This window comes from Microtus ochrogaster, chromosome 21 (genome assembly GCF_000317375.1).
Source record: "Microtus ochrogaster isolate Prairie Vole_2 chromosome 21, MicOch1.0, whole genome shotgun sequence".
Taxonomy (NCBI): domain Eukaryota; kingdom Metazoa; phylum Chordata; class Mammalia; order Rodentia; family Cricetidae; genus Microtus; species Microtus ochrogaster.
The window spans coordinates 18,317,121-18,322,265 of NC_022022.1; positions in this window are offsets into that span (position 1 = coordinate 18,317,121).

Genomic DNA, 5,145 nt, shown 5'->3' on the forward strand with positions numbered 1-5,145 from the left:
CTCCTCCTCCTCTTTCTCCTTCTCTTCTTCCTCCTCTTCCTTTTCTCTTGTGAATGTATAATTATTCCATTCATTGCACGATTGAGACAGAAGTGGTTGCAGGATCAGGAGTCACATGACACAGTGGTATGGGACATGTGCTGACTGGCAATGAAACCACATCTTGAGCATCAGCTACAATGGCGTCGTAACCTGGCTAAAGTTATACAGTCCCCTGCCGTTCTCTAAGAACTATGCCCTTGGCATCAGCTAAACAGGCAGGCTGAAGGCGGGGCGGGATCCATGGCCCTGCGCCTTTTTCTTCTTCCACACTGCTCTCTGCTGCCCCCTAGGGATGCAGTATTACCTCCTCTGGCAGGGAAATTACCAGGTTGCCTTGGCTTCAAGGTCATCCCAGATAATGTAATGAAACCAGTGTTCTCAAATAAAAGATTTAAAAAGGGCTGGGTTGTGTGTGTGTGTGTGTGTGTGTGTGTACAAAGTTTGCCTAACACGTGGGGAGCCAGAGGTACAATCTCCAGTACTGAAACAGAAAAGAAAAAAGTAAGGAAAAACAGAGTTGTGACATCAAAACTACCTTTCCTTCTTGGTGCACGTTTTTGCAGACCATCCCTGCTAGAGCCTTTTCTGTCTCACCAAGCCACAACACTAACTCCAGAATCTCTGCTTAGTGGACCCTGACAGAAAACAGGGCCTGTCTAACTTCATTCCATAATCTTAATGTCTGTTCCCAAACACATTCCTAGAATCCTGTCTAGAATATACTTCTTTTGGAGTATAAATTCACCTTTACACAGGTCACGCTCTGTACCTCATCTTTGGGACTTGAATTTAGGAATTTAGCAGCAATGAAGGCACCAAGGAGGAACTTGAGGAGACCCAGAAGTGTCTAAGCCAGGTGACAACCCTAGGGTACTCCGTTATGATTTCCTCAGGCGACATAGGCCCGGATTCTCTCTGTGGGAGTGAGAGGAGGGGCTGCTCTTACTGGCAAAGAACACTCATTTAGTCCCTATTTTGTCTAGGAGGAAATTCCAGCTCAGCCATTTGAAGGACTGTCTTGTCCCGGGATTGTATGAACTAAGTCATTGAGAGTCTCACTGAGTGCCGAGTTGTCTCTAAGAACTACCTAGGTAGCCTAATCACCCCATTGGCCTCAGCAACTGGTAGCAACCCTCCGTATTTCCTTAGGTCTCAGCTCTGGCTCCAGGGCTCCTGGGTGAGCACGGAGCCGGTTTCCAGAAGTCGCAGGTCCTAACTCACTGCTCCTGCCCACGCCTCTGGTTTCTGTTGCTCTAGGAGATAACATCTGCTCTCCACTTTACCAAAGCTTCTGAGGAGAAATACAAAGATTGGTGTCCTGGGAAATAAGGGGTTGAAGAAGATGCAGGGAGCATCGTAGAGTTATGTTTCAGTCCCCAATCACACTGTTGTGGTGATGAGGTGATTATATGGCTGGAATGCCCTTTCTTCAAATGCGTAAACATACAAGGCATCTAGAATGTCCCCCAGTACCGGGCGATATTCCTCCCTCCACGTCCTTGCCAGCCGTGGATGCGAAGGCTGGTGTTTGGAAGTTCGTAAGTATTACAGTCTATGTGACTCGGCTTCTGGCGCTAGACCATATGTGTGACTTGAGGAGATGGGCTGGCGTCCAAAGGAAACAGGGATCGGTGGTGAAAAGCTGTATGGGCGGCTTGCTGGCTCTGCTCCCGCTGCTGGGCCACCTCAGCTAAGCTGCCAGGCAACTTTGGGTTTCCCTGAAGCGTTTGGGAAGGCTGGGCCTGGTTTCCAAAAAGAGTTCTTTATCACCATTTTCCTTGCTGGGCGATTAGCAATTCTGCCCTTCCCACGAGGGCATTGGATGACTGAGGGGTGCACGCCAGTCTGTGGTGCACGTGAGAGAGACGGCCGTGAGTCTGGGAGGGTCCCACACACTCCATCTTTGAGAAGGATCTATCAGTCCAGCGCCCCGGGCTGTGTTTGCTAAGCCCAGAAGGAAGAAGAAAGCGATTCTCTGCAAGCTACTAGAGAAAAAAAGCGAAGCCTCACCCTGCAGCCAGTCACTCCATTCTTTCCTTTGATATCCTGCCTGGAATGTCTGTCTGGTCTACTCTGTCCTCCTGACGGAATCCCACTGACTCACGGAAAACCATCCCATCTTCTAGGAATCGATTCACCCTTTGTCCCCAAACCCTTGTTCCTACAGCTTTGTGGTCCTATCTTATCCTAGTGTGTCAGACTGAGCTGCTTAACTGCCTAAGTGCAGGAGTTAAACATGAAGAAAACCAGCCTACAGTCCACAACCCCAGAGAATCTAGACAACCAAGAGAACCCTAAGAGAGACATACATGGATCTACACAGGAAGGAGAAAAGACAAGATCTCCTGAGTAAATTGGGAGTGGGGGGGCATGAGAGAGGAGAGGGGAAGAAGGGAGGGGAGTAGAGAAATATGTGTAGCTCAATAAAAGCAATAGAAAAGGGGAAAAAAATAAAGACAAAACCCTTTAACCTTGGCACATAGGGTGGGGCTTCGAATGCAGGGATAACAGTGATATCTTGATATATTATAACTCATTATTTAGTTAGCAGGTGCCGGGCATATTGCTGGGAGCTCGTGTTGGTGACATCTTTGAATCCCCTCCACACTTTTATGGGAAACTGTTGGCTCTCATTGTAGGTGTTGGGTGGGGTGTATTGAGCTTTTATTACCTGCTTGAAGTCCCATGGGTAGTCAAGGTGGAGCTAGGATTTAACCCAGACTGCACCACATTTAAAAGACCACCACTTTCACCATAAGGCTATAGCATTTCAAGAAAGTTTCTGAATGCGTGACTAGATCTCTGGTGATGCAGAGTCAATCCTTCTCCTACCCCAGGCCCTGTATCTCAGGCAGGAGGGCTTCACACTGTGGACACTGGATAGTATGATGGTGACTTTGGCCCAGCTTCCTCTCTTGTTCACGGCATCTTTCCTTCTATTTGGGGAGGCAGCAGGGTGGGGGGTGCCAAAGGTCTTCATGGTATGCTCAGATATGCTTAGAAAAACACCCGTCTCAACATCACGTAGGCATTCTGTCATGGCCTGAGTCATGGCTTACTGTTAACCCTGCAGGCTGGTGATGTGAACTGAGGAGCACACTGGCGTTCATTAGTCTTAGAGTTCCCAGAACCCATGTGGTAGTTCACCACTGTCTGTAACTTCAGCTCCAGGGGATCGGGTGCCTTTACACATGCACACATGGAGGTCAAACACCACTGCACCTAAAATAAAAATAAATAATTTAAAAAGAAGGTACAAGGTTTGTAACTCATATGAGGAAAGCCCGAATGTCTTAGTTACTTTTCTGCCCACAGAGTCAGCATCAATTTCTATCTTAGAGAGAAGAGTGAGATTCAGCTCCTCATCCAAAGCCACACAGCCAGAAAGTGGTAGAGTCTTGAGTTAAGCTGGCTTACCCTACGCTTCAGGTCCCCTAAAGGTGACTCTGGCTTTTGAAGACATGGCCACAGGGCTCCCTAGGGCTGGGCCCCACTGGCTGTTGTGTTGCTAGCTCCAGGCAGGCACTAGGCTTCTGTTCTGTTCTTCATGTTCAGCCTCCAGAAAGGGGTGGAGGACATTTATTTCTCCCCTGCAAAGGTTGCTCTTGATAGTCAGTGTGATGGAATTCAGAGTTGTCAAGGAGACACAGACAACTAAAGAGGGAAGACCTACCTTGAGAGTCAGCGGTACCATCCCATGGGCTGAATGAAAAGATAAAAGGAGGAAACTATCTGAGCACCAGGATTCAGCTCTCTCTGCTTCCTGACTGTCTATGAAGGTGAGCAGGAGGATCTTCCCCCGCTTTCCCTGTGGGTCCATATGTGTTGTGGAAGGATTGGGGGATAGGGGAGTATATGACTAATTCTGTCTCCTTCTCTTTTCCCAATTAGAGATAAGAGAAGACACCTGGCCTGCTGTATGGATGCCATTACAAACAGAATCAAGTATCAAAGGATACATCTGAAAGCATGAAGGAAGTTGGCACTATTAATGACATTTCCCTCCCTTTTCCCCACTAGCTTCCATACCTGGCAGAGCATTGCCATATACCTGATATTCAACTAATTATTGTTTGTTGAAATATATTTATGTTTTCTAACACCTGACATCTCTGTGATATTTTATGAAGTTTTCAAAGGTATTTTCAGAGCTGCTGTTTCTATTTATCCCTGCATTCATTTTAAGGCAGATAATATTAAATATTGGAGGAGTGTGTTGACTTACCCCAAGTTACCAGCAATAGGTTTTCTGCCCCCTGATAAGTTTCTCCACCAATGCAGTAAGCCAGATCAACTGGAAAAGTGTAACAATGGGTATATTGAGCAACTCAACTCCCGGGTGGACTCACCAGTCCCAGAGATCAAGGCCAGAGAAGTCACGCACATGAGCCAGGGCAGGAAAGTTTTATAGACTGTAGGCAAGTGGTGATGATGTGTCTACCATAAGCTGAGTTTGTGTTCAAGTAAGGTCAAAAGCTGAGTGCTTAGGCAGGAATTTGGGCAGCTGGCAACCTCAGGGGAGGAAGCTGCAGTAGCCACCAAGAATGGGGAACTGGGCTTTTCTTTCTTCTTATACTTTCTGAGGCAGAACTAAGAGAGAGAGAAAGAGAGAGCGAGCGAGAGAGAGAGAGAGAGAGAGAGAGAGAGAGAGAGAGAGAAAGAGAGGGGAGTGGGGCTTCCTGGACTGTTCAGGGGTGAGTCGGAGGCTCCAACTGAACAACCAGAATGCCTCAGAAGCAAAGTCAAGGACAGAATCAAAGCCCCATGACTTTGAATCCAACATCTAAAACACCAGAAAGAGAACTTTCAGATGTTCAATACCTAATTAAAAAAATTGTATGTGAAAGTTTTGTCTGCATGTATGTACATGTACTACATGTGTGTCTGCTGCCCCAGGAGGCCAGAAAAGGAGGTCAGATTCCCTGGAATCAGAGTTACAGATGGTTGTGAGCTGCCTTGTGGGTGTTGTAACTAAACTGAGTCCTCGCTCTCAACCACTGAGCCATCTCTCCAGTCCTATGACTCCTAAGCTTTTTGCCTTAAAGCAACTTATACTTAGTTTTGTCCTCTTTAGACTGGCAACTAACTGGTCCTATTCCCTCT